At 44.9% G+C, this 25,703-nt stretch overlaps 1 long non-coding RNA gene across 1 annotated transcript in view; it reads left to right on the plus strand.

Moving 5' to 3' along the window:
• The window catches only part of LOC138349759 (uncharacterized), a 56,523-nt gene that overhangs the window by 7,478 nt on the left and 23,342 nt on the right, over positions 1-25,703 (plus strand). The window contains exon 2 of the long non-coding RNA XR_011222679.1: positions 5,695-5,768. This is a non-coding gene — a long non-coding RNA (uncharacterized lncRNA). The remainder of the gene's footprint in view (positions 1-5,694; positions 5,769-25,703) is intronic.

The following is a 25,703-nucleotide window of genomic DNA, read 5'->3' on the forward strand; positions in this document are numbered from 1 at the left end:
CCTTATCCTTATCCTTGTGTGTGTGTGTGTGTGTGTCATGCTAGGTGTCATGCTATCCCCTTGTGTGTGTGTCATGTTAGGTGTATCCCCTTGTGTGTGTGTGTGTGTGTGTCGTGCTAGGTGTATCTCTTGTGTGTGTGTCATGCTATGTGTCTCCTTTGTGTGTGTCATGCTAGGTGTATCCCCTTGTGTGTGTGTGTCATGCTAGGTGTGTGTCATGCTAGGTGTATCTTTTGAGTGTGTCATGCTAGGTGTATCCCTTGTGTGAGTGTCATACTAGGTGTATCCCTTGTTTGTGTCATGCTAGGTGTATGCTTTGTGTGTGTGTCATGCTAGGTCTATCCCTTGAGCGTGTCATGCTAGGTGTATCCCTTGTGTGAGTGTCATGCTAGGTGTATTCCATGTGTGTTTCATGCTAGGTGTATCCCTTGTGTGTGTGTGTCATGTTAGGTGTATCCCTTGTGTGAGTGTCATGCTAGGTGTATCACTTGAGTGTGTGTCATGCTAGGTGTATCACATGTGTGTGTGTGTGTGTGTCATGCTTGGTGTATCACTTGAGTGTGTGTGTCATGCTAGGTGTATCACATGTGTGTGTGTGTGTGTCATGCTAAGTGTATCACTTGTGTGTGTCATGCTAGGTGTATCCCTTGTGTGTGTGTCATGCTAGGTGTATCCCTTGTGTGTGTCATGCTAGGTGTATCCCTTGTGTCTGTGTCATGCTAGTTGTATTTCTTGTGTGTGTCATGCTAGGTGTATCCCTTGTGTGTGTGTCATGCTAGTTGTATTCCTTGAGTGTTTCATGCTAGGTGTATCCCTTGTGTGTGTGTGTCATGCTAGGTGTATCCCTTGTGTGTGTGTCATGCTAGGTGTATCCCTTGTGTGTGTCATGCTAGTTGTATTCCTTTTGTGTTTCATGCTAGGTGTATCCCTTGTGTGTGTGTGTCATGCTAGGTGTATCCCTTGTGTGTGTGTCATGCTTGTGTATCCCTTGCGTGTGTCATGCTAGATGTATCTCTTGAGTGTGTGTCATGCTAGGTGTATCTCTTGTGTGTGTGTCATGCTAGGTGTATCTTTTGTGTGTGTCATTCTAAGTGTATTCCTTGTGTGTGTCATGCTAGGTGTATCATTTGTGTGTGTGTTATGCTAGATGTATCCCCTTGTGTGTGCGTCATGCTAGGTGTATCTCTTGTGTGTGTGCCATGCTAGGAGAATCTCTTGTGTGTGTCATGCTAGGTGTATCTCTTCTGTGTGTGTCATGCTAGGTGTATCCCTTGTGTGTGCCATGCTAGGTGTATCTCTTCTGTGTGTGTCATGCTTGGTGTATCACTTGAGTGTGTGTGTCATGCTAGGTGTATCACATGTGTGTGTGTGTGTGTCATGCTAAGTGTATCACTTGTGTGTGTCATGCTAGGTGTATCCCTTGTGTGTGTGTCATGCTAGGTGTATCCCTTGTGTGTGTCATGCTAGGTGTATCCCTTGTGTCTGTGTCATGCTAGTTGTATTTCTTGTGTGTGTCATGCTAGGTGTATCCCTTGTGTGTGTGTCATGCTAGTTGTATTCCTTGAGTGTTTCATGCTAGGTGTATCCCTTGTGTGTGTGTGTCATGCTAGGTGTATCCCTTGTGTGTGTGTCATGCTAGGTGTATCCCTTGTGTGTGTCATGCTAGTTGTATTCCTTTTGTGTTTCATGCTAGGTGTATCCCTTGTGTGTGTGTGTCATGCTAGGTGTATCCCTTGTGTGTGTGTCATGCTTGTGTATCCCTTGCGTGTGTCATGCTAGATGTATCTCTTGAGTGTGTGTCATGCTAGGTGTATCTCTTGTGTGTGTGTCATGCTAGGTGTATCTTTTGTGTGTGTCATTCTAAGTGTATTCCTTGTGTGTGTTATGCTAGATATATCCCCTTGTGTGTGCGTCATGCTAGGTGTATCTCTTGTGTGTGTGCCATGCTAGGTGTATCTCTTCTGTGTGTGTCATGCTAGGTGTATCCCTTGTGTGTGCCATGCTAGGTGTATCCCTTGTGTGTGTGTCATGCTAGGTGTATCCCCTGTGTGTGTGTCATGCTAGGTGTATCTCTTCTGTGTGTGTCATGCTAGGTGTATCTCTTGTGTGTGTCATGCTAGGTGTATCACTTGTGTGTGTGTCATGCTAGGTGTATCCCCTTGTGTGTGTGTCATGCTAGGTGTATCTCTTGTGTGTGCCATGCTAGGTGTATCCCTTGTGTGTGCCATGCTAGGTGTATCACTTGTGTGTGTTCCTAGCTAGGTGTATCCCTTATGTGTGTCATGCTAGGTGTATCACTTGTGTGTGTGTTATGCTAGGTGTATCTCTTGTGTGTGTGTCATGCTAGGTGTATCTCTTGTGTGTGCCATGCTAGGTGTATCACTTGTGTGTGTGTCATGCTAGGTGTATCCCTTGTGTGTGCCATGCTAGGTGTATCACTTGTGTGTGTGTCATGCTAGGTGTATCCCTTATGTGTGTCATGCTAGGTGTATCACTTGTGTGTGTGTTATGCTAGGTGTATCTCTTGTGTGTGTGTCATGCTAGGTGTATCTCTTGTGTGTGCCATGCTAGGTGTATCACTTGTGTGTGTGTCATGCTAGGTGTATCTCTTGTGTGTGCCATGCTAGGTGTATCACTTGTGTGTGTGTCATGCTAGGTGTATCCCTTATGTGTGTCATGCTAGGTGTATCTCTTGTGTGTGTGTTATGCTAGGTGTATCTCTTGTGTGTGTGTCATGCTAGGTGTATCACTTGTGTGTGTGTTATGCTAGGTGTATCTCTTGTGTGTGTGTCATGCTAGGTGTATCTCTTATGTGTGTGTCATGCTAGGTGTATCCCTTGTGTGTGCCATGCTAGGTGTATCTCCTTGTGTGTGTGTCATGCTAGGTGTATCTCTTGTGTGTGCCATGCTAGGTGTATCACTTGTGTGTGTCATGCTATTTGTATCTCTTGTGTGTTCCTAGCTAGGTGAATCCTTTATGTGTGTCATGCTAGGTGTATCACTTGTGTGTGTGTTATGCAAGGTGTATCCCTTGTGTGTGTGTGTGTGTCATGCTAGGTGAATCCTCTTGTGTGTGTGTCATGCTAGGTGTATCCCTTTTGTGTGTGTCATGCTAGGTGTATCTCCTGTGTGTGTGTCATGCTAAGTGTATCCGTTGTGTGTGTCATACTAGGTGTATCCCCTTGTGTGTGTGTCATGCTAGGTGTATCCCCTTGTGTGTGTGTCATGCTAGGTGTATCTCTTGTGTGTGTGTGTCATGCTAGGTGTATGCCTTTTGTGTGTGTCATGCTAGGTGTATCTCTTGTGAGTGTGTATCATGCTAGGTGTATCCCTTGTGTGTGTGCCATGCTTGGAGTATCTCTTATATGTGTCATGCTAGGTGTATCACTTGTGTGTGTGTCATGCTAGGTGTATCCCATGTATGTGTGTGTGTCATGCTAGGTGTATCCCCTTGTGTGTGTGTCATGCTAGGTATATCCCTTGTGTGTGTTTCATGCTAGGTGTATCTCTTGAGTGTGTCATGCTAGGTATATCCCTTGTTCGTGTCATGCTAGGTGTATCCCTTGTGTGAGTGTCATACTAGGTGTATCCCTTGAGTGTGTCATGCTAGGTGTTTCCATTGTGTGTGTGTGTCATGTTAGGTGTATCCCTTGTGTGTGTGTGTCATGCTAGGTGTATCCCTTGTGTGTGTGTGTCATGCTAGGTGTATCCCTTGTGTGTGTGTCATGCTACGTGTATCCCTTGAGTGTGTCATGCTAGGTGTTTCCCTTGTGTGTGTGTGTTTCATGCTAAGTGTATCCCTTATGTGTGTGTGTCATGTTAGGTGTATCCCTTGTGTGTGTGTGTGTCATGCTAGGTGTATCTATTGAGTGTGTCATGCAAGGTATATCCCTTGTGTGTGTCATGCTAGGTGTATCTATTGAGTGTGTCATGCTAGGTGTATCCTTTATTGTGTGTATGTCATGCTAGGTGTATCCCTTGTGTGTGTCATGCTAGGTCTATCCCTTGTGTGAGTGTCATGCTAGGTGTATCACATGTGTGTGTGTCATGCTAGGTGTATCCCTTGTGTGTGTGTCATGCTAGGTGTATCACATGTGTGTGTGTCATGCTAGGTGTATCACTTGTGTGTGTCATGCTAGGTGTATCTCTTGTGTGTGTGTCATGCTAAGTGTATCCCTTGTGTGTGTCATGCTAGGTGTATCTCTTGTGTGTGTGTCATGCTAAGTGTATCCCTTGTGTGTGTCATGCGCTTCTGTTTAATGGTACTCAGTTTCCAATACTTTACAAAGGGGTTTATGAATTCTATTACCACTTTGGTTTTGTTGCATAGTACAAATTGGTAGACTATTTCAGTGTCGTTACTTGAATAAGTTTTGCAAGTGCCACCTCCCCATGTTGCAGCTGACATGGGGAGGGGGTGGGATGTGTCATCTAACCTCTCCTGCAACCCCCCCCCCCCCCAAAATGTGGATGGGGTGGAGGCAGGAAAGTCAGCTGCCTATCTGTTGAAAAAGCGTGGGTGATGGTCAGCTTCCCTACGGTACTCCACTTGTCAGTTCGACTACATCATCCAAGCACCAGCTGATACTGAGCTAAGCTGCTCAAGCTGTTGTCTATGGAGCTGTGCAATGTGGCAGTGGACCTCCATGGAAGTCCTACCTCAGATTTCAGATTTCATTTCTTCTCAGCTTATATTTTCCTAGCTCAGAGCTCTTCCATTTCGGGTCTGTGTGGCAGACCTTGTGTAAAGCTTTGATACATGTCTGACCACTATGTTACATTGTTCTGTTTTTACCGTCATTGTTTCATGGTTTCTTAATCAGTTTTTTCCTGGTGTTATACTTTTGTTCTTCAATGTTCTTCACTAGTCTGTGGTTGATGATGTAATACTTTTACTGGAGTCTCGACTATTGTTTAGTGTTACGGTCGCCTGAGTCGCCTCCCACCCACTACATGAAGGGGGGGGGGGGGGGTGTTTCTAACCCCCCCCCCATTCCCTCGCCCACCAACCCCGCCCCTTTCACCGACTCTGTGACCATCCGACGTTGTTAACACTCTTGATACAACAACTCAGGATATATTTACACAATAAGACACAATGCCTGTTTGTCCAAAGTTGGAGGACAGATGCTCAGTGCTAGTCTCACCCAAATTTGCAGGAGGAATGGTCTGCGTCACGTGGCGGACATAGGCTGGTCGGGATAAGCCTAAGATGAATCATTTAAGAAATACTATCATTTATAAAGATCCTCCCATACAATTTGCATAGAGTAAGGTGTAAAATATTTGGCCCATACAGTTGTTTCAGTGAATAATATCACATTTTATGAGAGAATGGGGGAGAGTGGAGGGGGGGGGGGGGCAGAGGAGGCGAAGTTAGGAGAGGTGAAAACAGGGGTGTGGAATGTGTTGTAGAGGAGAGAGAGGCTGTCCCGGGCACCGCCGGGTTGCCTTCCCAGTTACATTATAAATGTTACATTAACAAATAAACGTAATTATGAAACGTAATAATACACGTGAAATATAGATTTATATAGCTATAAACACCTATAATTTGGTTCCTATAAACACTATAACAGGTGTTTATAGGAACCAATGTCACGCTCGGCCCACAAGGCTGTGTTTGACTCGTATTTATTTGTATGATGTCTCACAAAGACATCAGTATAATCTCTCTCTCTCTCCTTGTTCCAGAGATTGACTCATTGACGGTGCTGGGAAGTGTGTTTACAACCATGCTGAGTCCTTCAAGTTTCCTGTTGCTGGCGGTGAGTACTTTGTCGTAATGGCTGTAGTGTAGGTTGCGGGTGTGGTCTGTGTACATCACTGAAGCAGTACACAGTGATGTACATAACCAGTACATCACTGGTTGGGTCTATGTACATCATTGACGCAGTGTAGGTTGGGGCTGAGTACATCATTGACGCAGTGTAGGTTGGGGCTCAGTACATCACTGACGCAGTGTAGGTTGGGGCTGAGGACATCACTGACGCAGTGTAGGTTGGGGCTGAGTACATCACTGACGCAGTGTAGGTTGGGGCTCAGTACATCACTGACGCAGTGTAGGTTGGGGCTGAGGACATCACTGACGCAGTGTAGGTTGGGGCTGAGTACATCACTGACGCAGTGTAGGTTGGGGCTGAGTACATCACTGACGCAGTGTAGGTTGGGGCTGTGTACATCACTGACGCAGTGTAGGTTGGGGCTGAGTACATCACTGACGCAGTGTAGGTTGGGGCTGAGTACATCACTGACGCAGTGTAGGTTGGGGCTGAGTACATCACTGACGCAGTGTAGGTTGGGTCTGAGTACATCACTGACGCAGTGTAGGTTGGGGCTGAGTACATCACTGACGCAGTGTAGGTTGGGTCTGAGTACATCATTGACGCAGTGTAGGTTGGGGCTGAGTACATCACTGACGCAGTGTAGGTTGGGTCTGAGTACATCACTGACGCAGTGTAGGTTGGGTCTGAGTACATCACTGACGCAGTGTAGGTTGGGGCTGAGTACATCACTGACGCAGTGTAGGTTGGGGCTGAGTACATCACTGACGCAGTGTAGGTTGGGGCTGAGTACATCACTGACGCAGTGTAGGTTGGGGCTGAGTACATCACTGACGCAGTGTAGGTTGGGGCTGAGGACATCACTGACGCAGTGTAGGTTGGGGCTGAGTACATCACTGACGCAGTGTAGGTTGGGGCTGAGTACATCACTGACGCAGTGTAGGTTGGGGCTGAGTACATCACTGACGCAGTGTAGGTTGGGGCTGAGTACATCACTGACGCAGTGTAGGTTGGGGCTGAGTACATCACTGACGCAGTGTAGGTTGGGGCTGAGTACATCACTGACGCAGTGTAGGTTGGGGCTGAGTACATCACTGACGCAGTGTAGGTTGGGGCTGAGTACATCATTGACGCAGTGTTGGTTGGGGCTGAGTACATCACTGACGCAGTGTAGGTTGGGGCTGAGTACATCATTGACGCAGTGTAGGTTGGGTCTGAGTACATCATTGACGCAGTGTAGGTTGGGGCTGAGTACATCACTGACGCAGTGTAGGTTGGGGCTGAGTACATCACTGACGCAGTGTAGGTTGGGGCTGAGTACATCACTGACGTAGTGTAGGTTGGGGCTGAGTACATCACTGACGCAGTGTAGGTTGGGGCTGAGTACATCACTGACGCAGTGTAGGTTGGGGCTGAGTACATCACTGACGCAGTGTAGGTTGGGGCTGAGTACATCACTGACGTAGTGTAGGTTGGGGCTGAGTACATCATTGACGCAGTGTAGGTTGGGGCTGAGTACATCACTGACGCAGTGTAGGTTGGGGCTGAGTACATCACTGACGTAGTGTAGGTTGGGGCTGAGTACATCACTGACGCAGTGTAGGTTGGGGCTGAGTACATCACTGACGCAGTGTAGGTTGGGGCTGAGTACATCACTGACGTAGTGTAGGTTGGGGCTGAGTACATCACTGACGCAGTGTAGGTTGGGGCTGAGTACATCACTGACGCAGTGTAGGTTGGGGCTGAGTACATCACTGACGTAGTGTAGGTTGGGGCTGAGTACATCACTGACGCAGTGTAGGTTGGGGCTGAGTACATCACTGACGCAGTGTAGGTTGGGGCTGAGTACATCACTGACGCAGTGTAGGTTGGGGCTGTGGTTTGCTATATTAGTTCCTTGATGCTTCGTTTTAAAATATATCTTGTCATTATCTATGTGTATTATATATGTGTTAATAATAGAGGAGAAAACCATACTCCTACCATAATATGTGTGTGTTACACTGTGGCTTGGTGTTGTTGGTCCTTGTGTGTGTGTTACACTGTGGCTTGGTGCTGGTGCCCCTTGTGTGTGTGTTACACTGTGGCTTGGTGTTGTTGGTCCTTGTGTGTGTTACACTGTGGCTTGGTGTTGTTGCTCCTTGTGTGTGTTACACTGTGGCTTGGTGCTGGTGCCCCTTGTGTGTGTGTTACACTGTGGCTTGGTGCTGGTGCCCCTTGTGTGTGTGTTACACTGTGGCTTGGTGCTGGTGCTCCTTGTGTGTGTGTTACACTGTGGCTTGGTGTTGTTGGTCCTTGTGTGTGTTACACTGTGGCTTGGTGTTGTTGCTCCTTGTGTGTGTTACACTGTGGCTTGGTGCTGGTGCCCCTTGTGTGTGTGTTACACTGTGGCTTGGTGCTGGTGCCCCTTGTGTGTGTGTTACACTGTGGCTTGGTGCTGGTGCTCCTTGTGTGTGTTACACTGTGGCTTGGTGTTGTTGGTCCTTGTGTGTGTGTTACACTGTGGCTTGGTGTTGTTGGTCCTTGTGTGTGTGTTACACTGTGGCTTGGTGTTGTTGGTCCTTGTGTGTGTGTTACACTGTGGCTTGGTGTTGTTGCTTCTTGTGTGTGTGTTACACTGTGGCTTGGTGTTGTTGGTCCTTGTGTGTGTGTTACACTGTGGCTTGGTGTTGTTGCTTCTTGTGTGTGTGTTACACTGTGGCTTGGTGTTGTTGGTCCTTGTGTGTGTGTTACACTGTGGCTTGGTGCTGGTGCCCCTTGTGTGTGTGTTACACTGTGGCTTGGTGCTGGTGCCCCTTGTGTGTGTGTTACACTGTGGCTTGGTGCTGGTGCCCCTTGTGTGTGTGTTACACTGTGGCTTGGTGCTGGTGCCCCTTGTGTGTGTGTGTGTTAAAATATATGAAAAGATTACTCACTGAAAATTACAATTCAAGAACTCGACTAGATATTCCAGGAGGTCATCACAATAGAGCAACTAAAAAGTTCCTAAGCTGAGGGTGATTTAATCAAACAAATTAAGACCAGAGAACTTTGATATAACCAGTGATGAAGTAACAAGGCACTTACTGGAGCTGCACATAAGACAAGGCTATGGAATCAGATATCACTATGAATGCTAAGAGAAAGATGTGGAAGCCTTCTGTTTGCTGCTTATAACAAGTCACCAGAAAAGGGATAACTACCAGAGAGTTGGAGGATGGCCAATTTACTGCCAATAAATAAACAAGGAAACAAACAAAATAGCGGCATTAAACAAGCAAGTGCCCCTTGTTTACAATGCAAGCCAAGGAAACAAGTCTCCGATAAGAAAAGAGGTTTTATAAGATCTGTAATTACTAGACGTTATAAACGACAACATAAACATGGGTTCAGGGACGACAACATAAACATGGGTTCAGGGACGACAACACCAACATGGGTTCAGGGACGACAACACCAACATGGGTTAAGGGACGACAACACCAACATGGGTTAACGGACGACAACACCAACATGGGTTCAGGGACGACAACACCAACATGGGTTCAGGGACAACACCAACATGGGTTAAGGGACGACAACACCAACATGGGTTAAGGGACGACAACACCAACATGGTTCAGGGACGACAACACCAACATGGGTTAAGGGACGACAACACCAACATGGGTTAACGGACGACAACACCAACATGGGTTCAGGGACAACACCAACATGGGTTAAGGGACGACAACACCAACATGGGTTCAGGGACGACAACACCAACATGGGTTCAGGGACAACACCAACATGGGTTAAGGGACGACAACACCAACATGGGTTAAGGGACGACAACACCAACACGGTTCAGGGACGACAACACCAACATGGGTTAAGGGACGACAACACCAACATGGGTTCAGGGACAACACCAACATGGGTTCAGGGACAACACCAACATGGGTTCAAGGACAACACCAACATGGGTTCAGGGACAACACCAACATGGGTTCAGGGACAACACCAACATGGGTTCAGGGACAACACCAACATGGGTTAAGGAACGACAACACCAACATGGGTTCAGGGACAACACCAACATGGTTCAGGGACGACAACACCAACATGGGTTCAGGGACAACACCAACATGGGTTAAGGGACGACAAATCCTGCCAAACAACACTAATAGTTCTATACCCCGGCACCTGAGCTCTGACAAGGTAGAGAAGGGTAGACGGATAACACATTGATGGACTATCAGGGAGCGTTTGATACAGTACCCCACAGGAGACAACTGAACAAAATGGAGAAACAGGCAGAAGAGAGAGAGAGAGAGAGAGAGAGAGAGAGAGAGAGAGAGAGAGAGAGAGAGAGAGAGAGAGAGAGAGAGAGAGAGAGAGAGAGAGAACGTCTTCCAGTGGGTAATGGAGCACCTCTCTAAGAGAACACAAAGAGTCACAGGAAGAAGAGATACCACAGAGATGGCAGGATGTTACCTGTGGCTCCCCACAGGACCCCTCTGGGGCCAGTCTTATTCCTATTTTATATAAAATATATTTACAGGAAAGAATAAATTCCTTTTCTTAGTGTTCGCCGATGATGCACAAATTATGAGGTGGATAAAAACGACGGGAGACTGAAAGATTCTACTAGATTGAAAAAGACAAAATTAAGAAATACTCCAGTTAGTGGCTACTAGAGTTTAACTGAAGCAAGTGCAAAGTAACGATAGTGATAGGGAAAAGAGGCTGGACACAAGGAACTACTCGGGAGAAGAACTCCTTCTGGAATCGGACAGAAAAATAATGATTTTGGAGGTTGATATTCCACTTAACCTGTCAGCTGAGTGGACAGCGCTTCGGATTCGTAGTCCTGGTTCCGGGTTCGATCCCCAGTGGAGGCGAAAACAAATGGGCAGAGTTTCTTTCACCCTGATGCCTCTGTTACCTAACAGTAAATAGGTACCTGGGAGTTAGACAACTACTACGGGCTGCTTCCTGGGGGTGTGCAACAACAAGGAGGCCTGGTCGAGGACCGGGCCGCGGGGACGCTAAGCCCCGAAATCATCTAAAGATAACCTCAAGATAACCTCAAGATAACCTGTCAGCAGAAGTTCACGTTACATGAACATCGGCTGTAAATACAAGGATAACCTTCATAAGATCTGTCTACTTGATACTGAACAAAGATTCGTTCAGGACCTTTAATGCTATTAATAACTCCACAAGCACGGAGTCCTCGCTCCGTTACACTTATGGTAAAGCTGCAGAAGGTTGAGAGGAATGCCATCAGACTAGACCCAGAGCTGAGAGGTATGAGTTACAAAGGAAGAGTTAAGGTATTAAACCTCACCTCACTGGACAAAACTATAAGAAACAGAGGAAACATGATCAAGAAATATATAATACTCAGGTGAATAGATAAGGGAGACAAGGACGGACTATTCAGCATGGACTTTACTCCAACAAAAGCTCAAAAGAGAGAGAGAGAGAGAGAGAGAGAGAGAGAGAGAGAGAGAGAGAGAGAGAGAGAGAGACAGACAGACAGACAGACAGACAGACAGACAGACAGACAGACAGACAGACAGAGAGAGAGAGAGAGAGAGAGAGAGAGAGAGAGAGAGAGAGAGAGAGACAGAGACAGAGACAGAGACAGAGAGAGACAGACAGACAGACAGACAGACAGACAGACAGACAGACAGACAGAGAGAGAGAGAGAGAGAGAGAGACAGAGAGAGAGAGAGAGAGAGAGACAGAGAGAGTGAGAGAGAGAGAGAGAGAGAGAGAGAGAGAGAGAGAGAGAGAGAGAGAGAGAGAGAGAGAGACAGAGAGACAGAGAGAGAGAGAGAGAGAGAGAGAGAGAGAGAGAGAGAGAGAGAGAGAGAGAGAGAGAGAGAGAGAGACAGAGACAGAGAGAGAGAGAGAGAGAGAGAGAGAGAGAGAGAGAGAGAGAGAGAGAGAGAGAGAGAGACCCACACAACAAAACTTGTGAATACCATCAACCTTCCAACTCTTCTCACCGACAATAACAATTGAAGATTTGCCTTTAAGGGACGATTATATACGAAATGTAGGTCACGCGACCACTATTACACAATGTTTCGTCACCGTCTCTAATATCATCGCTCACTGCGGCCTTCCCACCAGCATCAGAAGCCTAGTAACCCACAAACACGATGACCTATTTTAAATAACAACCAGTCACCGACATAGGCAACTGTTGTGGGTGGCATTCTGGGGAAACTGACTTGTGGGTTGTTAACTACCCCCAAGATGGTTAACAACCATCTGACTGGATGGTTGTTAAACAGTTGAATTTTGTAAATAGGTTAAGCTTGCCTATGCCACTGAAACTAAACGTGAATTCAAAAGCCAAAACAGGTTTCTCGAGTTTGTTTACAAATACGTAAACTAAATACGTCCAGAGTGTAAACCTTTGTTTACACTCTGGATAGCTTAGTGTACGCGGTAGACCAATATAGTGCTGTTGTCTGTGGGTGTATAGAAACTAGTGCAAGTCTTTTGTAATACTTTTCCTGCAACTGGTCAGGGCTTTTTTAATCTTTGCTTTTGTATGCTGAGGACATTCTTAGTTGTTTTGTTTTGTAATGGTGAGGATTATTCTTTTTTTTCTAATGGTGAGGACATTCTTTGTTTTTTAATGGTGAGGACATTCTTTGTTTTTTTAATGGTGAGGACATTCTTTGTTTTTTAATGGTGAGGACATTCTTTGTTTTTTTAATGGTGAGGACATTCTTTGTTTTTCTAATGGTGAGGACATTCTTTGTTTTTCTAATGGTGAGGACATTCTTAGTTGTTTTGTTTTGTAATGGTGAGGACATTCTTTGTTTTTTTAATGGTGAGGACATTCTTTGTTTTTCTAATGGTGAGGACATTCTTTGTTTTTCTAATGGTGAGGACATTCTTTGTTTTTTAATGGTGAGGACATTCTTTGTTTTTCTAATGGTGAGGACATTCTTTGTTTTTCTAATGGTGAGGACATTCTTTGTTTTTTAATGGTGAGGACATTCTTTGTTTTTCTAATGGTGAGGACATTCTTTGTTTTTTAATGGTGAGGACATTCTTTGTTTTTTTAATGGTGAGGACATTCTTTGTTTTTTAATGGTGAGGACATTCTTTGTTTTTCTAATGGTGAGGACATTCTTAGTTGTTTTGTTTTGTAATGGTGAGGACATTCTTTGTTTTTTAATGGTGAGGACATTCTTTGTTTTTCTAATGGTGAGGACATTCTTTGTTTTTTAATGGTGAGGACATTCTTTGTTTTTCTAATGGTGAGGACATTCTTTGTTTTTCTAATGGTGAGGACATTCTTTGATTTTCTAATGGTGAGGACATTCTCTGTTTTTCTAATGGTGAGGACATTCTTTGATTAAAACGGTGATAACATACACGAAACGCGTAATAATGGTTCAATTGAAGATTGGTGTACCTGGTATACTCCATTACGACCATTTGGAGTTGTGTAAACCAAGCATGACCATCCCTGGTAAACACGCCATGTTGTTATGACAGAATTGTATACAACGACGATAGCCGCGTACACCCAGTAAGGTGTTCCAGAAACGATAGCAGCAGGATTTATTCATGGGTCAAGGTAAACTCCACTCACACCCACACGGGGCAAAGTAAACTCCATTACATCCACATGGACAAGGTAAACTCCACTTGCATCCACATGAGTCAAGGTAAACTCCATTACATCTACACGGGCCAAGGTAAACTCCATTACATCCACACGGGGCAAGATAAACTCAATTACATCCACACAAGGCAAGGTAAACTCCATTACATCCGCATGGGGTAAAGTAAACTCCATTACATCCACACGGGCCAATGTAAACTCCATTACATCCACCCGGGCCAAGGTAAACTTCATTACATCCACGCGGTCAATGTAAACTTCATTGCATCCACGCGGGTCAAGGTAAACTACATTACATCCACATGAGTCAAAGTAAACTCCATTACATCCACATGGGTCAAGGTAAACTCCATTACACCCACATGGGTCAATGTAAACTCCATTACATCCACATGAGTCAAGGTAAACTCCGTTACATCCACATGGGTTAAGGTAAACTCCACTCGCATCCACATGGGTCAATGTAAACTCCATTACATCCATATGAGTCAAGGTAAACTCCACTCATGTCCACATGGGTCAATGTAAACTCCATTGCATCCACACGAGTCAAGGTAAACTCCAATCACGTCCACACGGGTCAAGGTAAACTCCATTACATCCGCATGGGTCGAGGTAAACTCCACTCACGTCCACATGGGTCAAGGTAAACTCCATTGCATCCACATGGGTCAAGGTAAACTACATTCCATCAACATGAGTCAAAGTAAACTCCATCACATCCACATGGGTTAATGTAAACTCCATTACATCAACATGAGTCAAGGTAAACTCTATTACATCCACATGGGTCAAGGTAAACTCCACTCGCATCCAAATGGGTCAAGGTAAACTCCACTCACGTCCACATGGGTCAATGTAAACTCCATTACATCCACATGGGTCAAGGTAAACTCCATTACATCCACACCAGTCAAGGTAAACTCCATTACATCCACGTGGGTCAAGGTAAACTCCACGCACATCCACATGGGTCAAGGTAAACTCCACTCGCATCCAAATGGGTCAAGGTAAACTCCATTATATCCACATGGGCCAAGGTAAACTACATTACATCCACATGAGTCAAGGTAAACTCCATTACATCCACATGGGTCAAGGTAAACTCCATCACATCCACATGGGTCAAGGTAAACTCCATTACATCCACACGGGTCAATGTAAACTCCATTACATCCACACGGGCCAAGGTAAACTCCATTACATCCACACGGGCCCATGTAAACTCCTTTACATCCACACGGGTCAAGGTAAACTCCATTACATCCACGCGGGTCAATACAAACTTCATTACATCCACGCGGGTCAAGGTAAACTCCATTGCATCCACAAGGGGCAAGGTAAACTCCATTATATCCACACGGGGCAAGGTAAATTCTATAACATCAACAAGGGGCAAGGTAAACTCCATTACATCCACACGGGACAAGGTAAACTCCATTACATACACATGGGACAAAGTAAACTCCACCTACATCACATGGGTCAAGGTAAACTCCACTTACATCCACATGAATCAAGGTAAACTCCACTTACATCCACATGGGTCAAGGTAAACTCCACTTACATCCACATGAATCAAGGTAAACTCCACTTACATCCACATGGGTCAAGGTAAACTCCATTACATTCACATGAGTCAAGGTAAACTCCACTTACATTCACATATAACTAATATATCCTTGTTCGCATCGTGTGTGTAAACCCAGACAATAATAGTTTAAATCATCATATGACGATACCAGTTATCGAGCTTCTAAGTGTAAGATAATGTGTATTTAGTCACTTTAGTTACTTTATCAAGTTTATTTCACTGAGTAACCAATTTTGGGGGGCTCCTGCATAGCGTTACTTTCTACTTGGATATGCCGCCAAAGTTTTGAAAATGCCTATTTTCTATACTTTGCGGCATAACCAAACCCACTAACTTTGTGTCTACCTTGAAGTTTGATGAGTACGGCTTGGTTTGACGAGTATGGTTTGAAGGTCATCTCAGAGACATCAAAATGGTGGCATTCCTGATGGGTGCCCAATACAGTTTGACGGAGCTGATACGAGAAAATCAAATCAATCTGAGTAATGCGCAGGATTCGAACCTGCGCCATGGGAACGCTCCCAAGCACACACACGCCTTAAGCCACTGAACCACGACGCCCTGTAAGGCAATTTAAACATGGGATTCAACTGAATTCGCAAGCCGTCTTGGAGCATCGCGAGGACACTAGATCAAGTGGTATGTGCGTTCTACCTTCCAGTGCTCGCTTCAAAAAACCAATCCAATCGCACAAACCAATCCCCTTAAGATGCACAAGCGCGTCTTGTGTAAAAACATGATTGGGTATCAGCCCGCGAGTGTTTGTAACCTAATCTTCACTAGATGGTTTACTAATCTTTTTTCTTAGTACGTTTTCGAGGGCCTTGGAGGAGATGAGTCAGTGATGGTGGTCTGACGTTAAGTGTGTCTTCCCTAATTCATCCTCGTGTGTGTTGGGACCATGTTTGCCCTCTTCCAGCTGTCGAGCAACTCTCCTTTCTCAGTTGTGCGCAATTCTAGCATCTCTGTGGTTGTTGTGCGCAGATACCGGCATTTAGTGGTGGTTGGTAACCATCTCAAGGATTGTGGTTGAGTGTGGTAAGATAATTACGTGAATGGTTTTACTCCTATATTGTGACACTTCAGATATATAATGTACATTACACAATGTGTGTGTGTGTGTGTGTGTGTGTGTGTGTGTGTGTGTGTGTGTGTGTGTGTGTGTGTGTGTGTGTGTGTGTGTGTGTGTGTGTGTGTCACAATTTTTTTTGTGAGGAGCAAAGAAATTAATTTTTTTTGTAATCATTTTCTGTATTCTGACCTCCCCTTTTTCGTAACCTGGTCACTTGGGAATTCACTGTCATTTACCCTTCTTATATGGCTATGTAAGAGTTTCGGCTGGCTCTCTGCTTTGGAGGCAATATAATTTTCATAGTTTCTTTCTGCCAATCTTCTTATGTTTATGTAGTCATTACTGATCCTGTTGCAGCTATTGCGGGTTACTTCTGTCCTTTGTCTTCTGTATTTCCTCCACTCCCTCCTGCTGCTGCTTCCTGGCACTGTCTATTGACCCCCGGGTTATTATATGTTCTCCTGCTGCTTCCTGGCACTGTCTATTGACCCACGGGTTATTATATGTCCTCCTACTGCTTCCTGGCACTGTCTATTGACCCACGGGTTATTATATGTTCTCCTGCTGCTTCCTGGCACTGTCTATTGACCCCCGGGTTATTATATGTCCTCCTGCTGCTTCCTGGCACTGTCTATTGACCCACGGGTTATTATATGTTCTCCTATTTTTTGACCTTTAATGGTGGTAGGAATCTCTCTTCTGCCTCTTGGCACCTCAGTTTGACTTGGTCCATCATTTCCAGGACCGTCTTCCCTCTGAGTTCCTCTTCCCACTGCACACTTCCCAGATACTCTCTTACTTTCTTGTAGCACCCATTTGTATAGTCTGCTCTCCCTACCCTGACTCCTTGACCTACGGGCACTGTTCTGAGTTCCATCATGTAGTTCAATACCAGGACACACTGGTCACCTGCTCCTGGTGGTATTTCATGCTTTAAGTTCTCCATGTCTTCATCATTCTGGGTGAAGATCAAGTCCAGTAGACTTGGTGTATCTCCTCCCCTTACTCTTGTGCCCTCCTTTACATGTTGGGTTAAGACGTTTCTTTATACAACTTCCACTAATTTCGCTCCCCACGTTTCTTCCCCACCATGAGGATTTCTGGAATCCCAGTCAATCTCTCCTTGATTAAGTCCCCCATGACTAGAAGTTTAGCTCTCGTTCTGTGTGCCAATGTCGTTGCTCTCTTTGCGACCGGCTTTGGGAGCCGGCCGAGCGGACAGTACGCTGGACTTGTGATCCTGTCCATCCCGGGCGCTGGCGAGAAACAATGGTCAGAGTTTTTTTCACCCTATGCCCCTGTTACCTAGCAGTAAAATAGGTACCTGGGTGTTAGTCAGCTCTCACGGGCTGCTTCCTGGGGGTGGAGGCCTGGTCTAGGACCGGGCCGCGGGGACACTAAAGCCCCGAAATCATGTCAAGATAACCTCTGCAATGCCTCTATGCATGCTTTGCTGTTGTCATCATATTCCTGCCTGGGTCTTCTGTTGTTTGGTGGGAGGTTGTAAATTACCAGCGCCACAATTCCTTTTCCTACTGCAGTCAGTGTCCCAGTGATGGAGTTTGAATACGTTTTCACCCTGATTCTTGAATCTTCCAACTTCCACTCTGGTTGTACTAGGAGTGCAGCTCCTCCTTGTCTTTGTTGTCTTTCTTTCCTTATCATTTGGAGTCACATTGGGAATATTGCACCAGAGATCATGTCTTTTATTTTTATTTTCACTATAGCAATCAAATCTGGATTATTTTCACTTACTCGTTCTTTAATTTCCTCTGCTTTGTTTGTATCTCCGACGGCGTTTGTGTACCCAATCTTCAGGCTCTTCCTGGAACACTCTCCCCAGAGAGTTCTGTGTCAGGGAGTGGGTGAGAGTGAAGGAGTGTGATTGTTTGTTTGTTTGATTGTTGATTGTTTTGTGTGTGTGTGTGCTCACCTATTTGTATTCACCTATTAGTGTTTGCGAAGGCTGAGCTCTGGCTCTTTAGTCCCGCCTCTCAACTGTCAATCAATTGGTGTACAGGTTCCTGAGCCTATTGGGCTCTATCATATCTACACTTGAAACTGTGTATGGAGTCAGCCTCCACCACATCACTTCCTAATGCATTTCATTTGTCAACCACTCTGACACTAAAAAGTTCCTTCTAATCCTTCTAATATCTCTATGGCTCATTTGGGCACTTAATTTCCACCTGTGTCCCCTAGTGCGTGTGCCCCTTGTGTTAAATAGCATGTCCTTATCTACCCTATCAATTCCTTTGAGAATCTTGAATGTGGTGAATGTGGTCCCCCCTAACTCTTCTGTCTTCCAGCGACGTGAGGTTTAACTCCCGTAATCTCTCCTTGTACCTCATACCTCTCAGCTCAGGTACTAGTCTGGTGGCAAACCTTTGAACCTTCTCCAGTTTAGTCTTATGCTTGACTAGATATGGACTCCATGCTGGAGCTGCATACTCCAGGATTGGTCTGACATATGTGGTATACAATGTTTTGAATTATTCCTTACACAAGTTTCTAAATGTCGTTCTTATGTTGGACAACCTGGCATATGCCGCTGATGTTATTCGCTTGATATGAGCTGCAGGGGACAGGTCTGGCGTCATATCAACCCCCAGGTCTTTCTCTCTCTCTGACTCTTAAAGAATTTCATCTCCCAAATGATACCTTGTATCTGGTCTCCTGCTCCCTTCACCTATCTTCATTGTATTACATTTGCTTGGATTAAACTCTAATAACCACTTCTTCGACCATTCCTTCATTTTGTCTAGGCCTTCTTGAAGCCTCAAGCTGTCCTCTTCTGTCTTAATCCTTCTCATAATTTTGGCATAACCAGCAAACATTGAGAGGAATGAGTCTATACCTTCCGGGAGATCATTTACTTATATCAGAAACAAGATAGGACCGAGCACAGAGCCCTGTGGGACTCCACTGGTGACTTCCAGTGAAGTCACCAGTGAAGTTCCAATCTGAGGTCTCACCCCTCACTGTAACTCTCTACTTCCTATTGCTTACGTACTCCCTTATCCACTGGAGCACCTTTCCAGTCACTCCTGCCTGTCTCTGTAGCTTATGTACCAGCCTCTTATGGGGTACTGTGTCAAAGGCTTTCCGACAGTCCAAAAAAATGAAGTCCGCCCAGCCCTCTCTTACTTGCTTATTTTTTGTCACCTGGTCGTAGAACTTTATTAAGCCTGTAAGGCAAGATTTAGCCTCCCTGAGCCCATGTTGATGGGTTGTCACGAAGTCCCTTCTCTCCAGATGTGTTACTAGGTTTTTTCTCACGATCTTCTCCATCACCTTGCATGGTATATAAGTTAAGGACACTGGCCTGTAGTTCCGTGCCTCTTGTCTGTCACCCTTTTTGTATATTGGGACCACATTCGCCACCTTCCATATTTCTGGTAGGTCTCCTGTCTCCAGTGACCTAATATACATTATGGAGAGTGGCAAGCAAAGTGCCTCTGCTCACTCTTTCAATACCCATGGTGGGATCCCGTCTGGACCAACAGCCTTTCTCACATCCAGATCCAATAGGTGACTCTTGACCTCATCTCTGGTAATTTCGAACCCTTCCAAGGCAGCCTGGTTTACTGCCTCCCTCTCCTAGCGCAGTGACCTCACCTTGTTCTATTGTGAAGACCTCCTGGAACCACTTGTTGAGTTCTTCACACATCTCTTTGTCATTCTCTGTATACCTGTCCTCGCCTGTTCTAAGTTTCATTACCTGTTCTTTCACTTTTGTTTTCCTCCTGATGTGACTGTGGAGCAACTTTGGTTCAGTCTTGGCTTTGCTTGCTATATAATTTTTCATAATTTTTCTTAGCTTCTCTTCTCACCCTGACATACTCATTCCTGGTTCTCTGGTATCTCTCTTTCTGCTTTCTGGTGTTCTGTTATTTTGGAAGTTCCACCACGCCCTTTTGTTCAGTCCCTTTGCTTCCATACATGCCCTATTATACCATGGATTCTTCTTTTGCTTCTCGGATTTTTCCTTTTGGGCCGGGATGTATCTGCTTACTGCTTCCAGACACATTTGGGTGACATAGTCCATCATGTCTTGTATAGACTTAGTTCTGAGGTCTGTGTCCCAAGGTATATCCCCTAGGAAACTTCTCATCTCATAATTTCCCTTTCGGTATGCCAGCCGTTTGTTTCCTATTTTTTTGGGGGGGGGGGGGGGGGAGATGAACCCTCGTTCTACCAGGTACTCGAAGATTAACACACTGTGATCACTTATTCTCAAGGGTGCTTCCAGTTTAACTTCCCTTATATCCCACTCCGTGACTCTACTGGTGACGTCTCGATAATCTGAGACCTCACCCCTCACAGTAACTCGCTGTCTTCTGTTGCGTTGATACTTACTCCCTTATCCAATGGAGTACCTTCCCTTTCACTCCTGTCTGCATCTCCAACATTTCATTAGACTCTTGTGTGGTACTGTGTCAAAGGCTTTCTTGCAATCCAAAAATATGCAGTCTGCCCACCCCTCTCTTTCTTGCCTGATTTTTGTTGCCTGGTCGTAGAATTCAATTAATCCTGTGAGGCAGGACCTGCCATCCCTGAACCCATGTTGATGCTGTGTTACAAAGTTCCTTCCCTCCAGATGCTTCACTAGCTTTTTTCGCACAATCTTCTCCATCAGCTTGCATGATATGCAGGTTAGGGACACTGGCCTGTAGTTCAGTGCCTCCTGTCTATCCCCCTTCTTGTATATCGGGACTACATTAGCAGTCTTCCAATTTTTTTGCCCATTCCCCTGTTAACCAGTGATTTGTTAAACACTATGGAAAGTGCTTCTGCACCTTCCTTCAGTATCTGTGGGGAGATTCCATCTGGGCCTATAGCCTTTGTCACATCCAACTCTAGCAAGAGCTTCCTTACATCCCCACTGGTAATTTCAAACTCTTCTAGTGGTTCCTGGTTAACTATTCCCTCTCTTATCTCTGGAACTTCCCCTTGATCTAATGTGAAGACCTCCTGGAATTTCTTATTCAGTTCCTCGCACACTTCCTTGTCGTTTGTAGTGAATCTGTCTGTCCTTATCCTCAATTTATTAGGACAGGTGCATAGATAGGACAGGACCATAGATATCAAACAACCTTTACTGTTGTTTTTCTCCTGATGTAGCTGTGCAGCAATTTAGGTTGAATCTTTGCCCTGCTTACGATGTCATACTACTCATAAGTGTGTACTCAATTATATGTACTCACCTATTTGTGCCTGCAGGATCGAGCATTGACTCTTGGATCCCGCCTTTCTAGCCATCGGTTGTTTACAGAAATGACTCCGGTCCTATTCCCTATCATATCTAGTTTTAAAATTATGAATAGAGTTTGCTTCCACAACCTGTTCCTTAAGTGCATTCCAATTTCCCACTACTCTCACGCTAAAAGAAAACTTCCTAACATCTCTGTGACTCATCTCAGTTTCCAGCTTCCACCCATGTCTCCTCGTTCTGTTACTATTCCGTGTGAACATTTCATCTATTTCCACTCTGTCAATCCCTCTGTGTATTTTGTACGTTCCTATCATATGCCCCCTATCCCTTCTTTTTTCTAGTGTCGTAAGGTTCAGTTCCTTCAGGCGCTCCTCATACCCCATCCCTCGTAACTCTGGAACGAGCCTCGTCGCAAACTTCTGAACCTTTTCCAGTTTCCTTATGTGTTTCAGAAGGTGGGGACTCCATGATGGGGCAGCATACTCTAAGACTGTTCTCACGTAGGCAGTGTAAACTGCCCTAAATGCCTCCTTATTTATGTTTCTTAATGAGGTTCTAACTTTTGCCAGTGTAGAGTACACTGCTGTCGATATCCTATTTACATGTGCTTCAGGAGTTACATTAGGTGTTTCGTCCATTCCCCAGGTCTCTTTCTCGTGTCGTCACAGGTAGGCAGTTCCCCTTCATTGTGCACTGTCCCTTTGGTCTCCTATAATATAATCCTATTTCCATAACTTTACATTTGCTCATGTTGAACTCCAGTGACCATTTCTCTGACCATCTCTGCAACCTGTTCAGGTCCTCTTGGAGGATCCTACAATCCTCATCTGTCGTAACTCTTCTCGTCAACTTTGCGTCATCTGCAAACATCGACATGTAGGACTCTACTCCTGTAAACATGTCGTTAACATACATTAGAAATAGAATTGGTCCCAGCACCGATCCTTGTGGTACTCCACTCGTTACTGGTCGCCAGTCCAACTTCTCGCCCTTTACCGTTACTCTCTGGCTCCTTCCTGTTAGGTAATTCCTTACCCATGCTAGGGCCTTTCCGCTTACTCATGCTTACTTCTCAAGTTTGAATAGCAGTCTCATGTGCGATACTGTATCAATAGGTTTTTGGCAGTCCAGAAAAATGCAGTCTGCCCATTTTCCGTCCTGCCTTATTCTTGTTATTTTATCATAGAATTCCATAAGGTTTGTTAGGCATGATTTCCCTTCCTAGAACCCATGTTGATGTTGGTTTACAAACCTAATGTTCTCCAGGTGTGCAACAAATCTTAGCCAAATTATTCTTTGAAGTATTTTACAAGGAATGCTTGTCAGTGATACAGGTATATAGTTAAGTGCCTCCTCCCTATCCCCTTTCTTGAAGATTGGTACCACATTTGCCTTCTTCCAACAACTGGACAATTCTCCCTTTATAAGTGACTCATTAAAGATCCTTGCCAGAGGCACGCTGAGGGCCTGCATTGCTTCTTTTAGTATCCACGGTGATACTTTGTCAGGTCCAACCGCTTTAGTTGCATCCAATGTTGTCAACTGTATCATTACCTCCTCTGTTGTCACCTCTATATCTGATAGTCTTTCACCTAGGGTAATCTCTTCTAACAATGGGAGCTGCTCAGGTTCAGTTGTGAACACTCCATAGAAACTGGTATTCAGTACCTCACAGATTTCCTTGTCACTTTCAGTATATGCCCCCTCTGTTTTCCTTAGTCTTGTCACTTGGTCTTTCACCGACATTTTCCTTCTTATATGACTGTGCAGTAATTTAGGTTGCTTTTCGCTTTGATCGCAATATCATTCTCATAATTTCTTTCCGATACTCTTCTTATGTTAATGTAATCGTTCCTAGCTCTGTTGCATCTGATCCTGTTGTCCTCTGTCCTTTGTCTTCTGTACTTCCTCCACTCCTTCCTGCTTCTCATTTTTGCTTTCTGACACTGTCTATTAAACCATGGGTTATTATGTTCCCTCTTATTTTTGTCCTTTACTGTTGGTATAAATCTCTCTTCGGCCTCCTGGCATGTCAATATGACTAAGTCCATCATTCTTGTTCTGTTTTTCCTCTAAATTCTTACTCCCACTGCACTTCTTCCATGTATTCCCTTATCCTCCTGTAGTCCCGTTTCCTGTACTCAACTCTCCTTTCCCAGACCTCTAGTCCCATGGTCACAATCTTAAGTTCCATCATGAAGTCAAAGACTAGAACACAATGGTCGCTGGCCCCTAGAGGTATTTCATGTTCCAAATTCTCGATGTCTTGAACGTTCTGGGCGAAAATCAGGTCTAATAGGCTCGGTGTATCCCCTCCTCTTTCCCTTGTGTCTTCCTTCACATGTGTTAGGAAATTCCCGTCTATAAAGTCTACTAACTTTTCTCCCCACATTTCCTCCCCACCATGGGGATATATGCCTTAAAGGAGGCCATAAATTATTCAGTTGAGAATAATTTACATGATGTCATCATTCATACCGACTGTAAATCTCCAGGTTGATGTTGTTGTTGTTTCAGATTTAGCTACTCAGAACGAAGTGTCCATGTAGCACGGGCTATGGTGACCCCGTCTTCCAGGTTGAGCTGTCAGGAGCATTATATACGCCTGCGGGTGACGTCACGCAGGCAGCAAGGGGAGGTGTAACGATGAGCCGGCATAGTAATGGGTAGTTAGTGTGTGGTGACAAGTCCCTGGCGCACACGTGGCGTGTGGGACTGTCGGGCCAGGGTAGAGGGGCCGTGCTGGAGCTCTCCAGACCTCTGACTAGAGGTCAGATATTGTAGCGGCGGTATGGTAGCTTGGTGGTGTTGAGGACGGTAGGAAGAGGCAGTGTTCCACTGTCATGCACGGGGGGGGGGGGGGGGGGGGAATTACATTACGGTATATTGCCGACAAGAAAGCCAATTATTTTATACTAGCCGAGTTATATTTATGTACATCTTACTTAAGTGGAGAAGTTGACTAGTAGCCCACATATGTATTCTTGGCGAAGACTTATTCAACCGCCCAATTACGTGTTTTCCCCGAGAACCACACATCAATTTCCAATGCTAGAAAGCACAGGAAATTGTGTGTAGTTGCGATAAGCCAAAATGAGTTATCTATCACATGGTAGTGTTCCAAGTGTAACAAACTAGGCTGGTTGTGAGAATTATTCCAGAAGGTTCCAGAAGTTTCGAGTAGGGACCTGACGCTCAACAACGCACATTCCTCTGGGAAATAGCAGGTCTGAGTCACAAATGGCGGGCATCTTTGTTCATAGTTTTGTATAATGAACCATCCTACAGTATTCAGTAATTTAGAGAAATTAGCCTTTATTCATTTTGTATTAAAATTGTATTGTATAATATTACTGGGTACAATATCAAGAGTATTCTAATTATTGAGTTAAGTCACCATCAGTGACGTCACGAATCAGATCTAAGTTGTAAGGCGGAGTGACCTGGCGGTCATAGGTCATAAGAGTTGACATGTCCACTATTTTCTCAAAGTTTTAATAACCATTTTGGGGAACGGGAACAGCTCAGCCGTTAGATGCTTGTGTAATTTAATTTCAGTAAAATAATTCAACCAGTCTGGATCAATTCAGTACAAACAGAGGTTAATTGTTATAACTTAAACCTTGCTAGTAACTTGGTAAAACTTAGACTATGCGGAAGGATACAATGCTCTAGTCTGGGGTAGACCAGACGAGGAGAGATCAGTGTGGACACCAGATCAACTGGGAGAGGTCAACCATCTTACCTGTCTCCCAAGACCAGCCCCCCAACATCTAGAGCTGGTCGCCCAAGGTAGAGTTGCTTTATGAGTTTTTTATAGGGATAGTCAACTCATTGCCGTTCAGGTCAAGTAGGGAGTGTTAAAGTGACAGGGAGTGAACATATTTAGATTTTGTTTTAGTTTTTCTTTTAATAAATTAATTAGTTAATATTTTGCATTTTTATTATTTCCATGTGTTTGTTGTATGTACAGTATATGAACTTGTCCTGGTCACGTGGTCCACATGAGGCAGAGTTGGATTGGGCGCCGATTCTAACATGAAATCGGAAGTCATCTTTACCGTGTAATTAATTCCACACTTAAGAACTCTCAAGGTCATCGGTTATAGTGGGGATCAAGCCCCAAGGTTGATTTATTAGCATGATCGATCCAGACCTCGATCATTGCTCTGTGTTACTGGTCTGGTGGTGGCGGCGGAGGCGACTCTAGGGTTTTGCTCAAAGCCTAGGTCACGTCATATGGGTTGTAGAATCCTAAGTCGGTCAATCGTCTTAGGACCACATGGCGTGGAGTCGGCTTTAGTAAAAGTTTTGGAGTCCCTTGTAGAGAAATAAATAGTAAGAATACGGGTAGAGGGGGAAAAGAAGAAGGAAAGATAAGTCGAGAAACCCTCCCCGTGTTACACAAGGGTAGGATG

Source organism: Procambarus clarkii, chromosome 52, assembly GCF_040958095.1.
Source record: "Procambarus clarkii isolate CNS0578487 chromosome 52, FALCON_Pclarkii_2.0, whole genome shotgun sequence".
Lineage (NCBI taxonomy): Eukaryota > Metazoa > Arthropoda > Malacostraca > Decapoda > Cambaridae > Procambarus > Procambarus clarkii.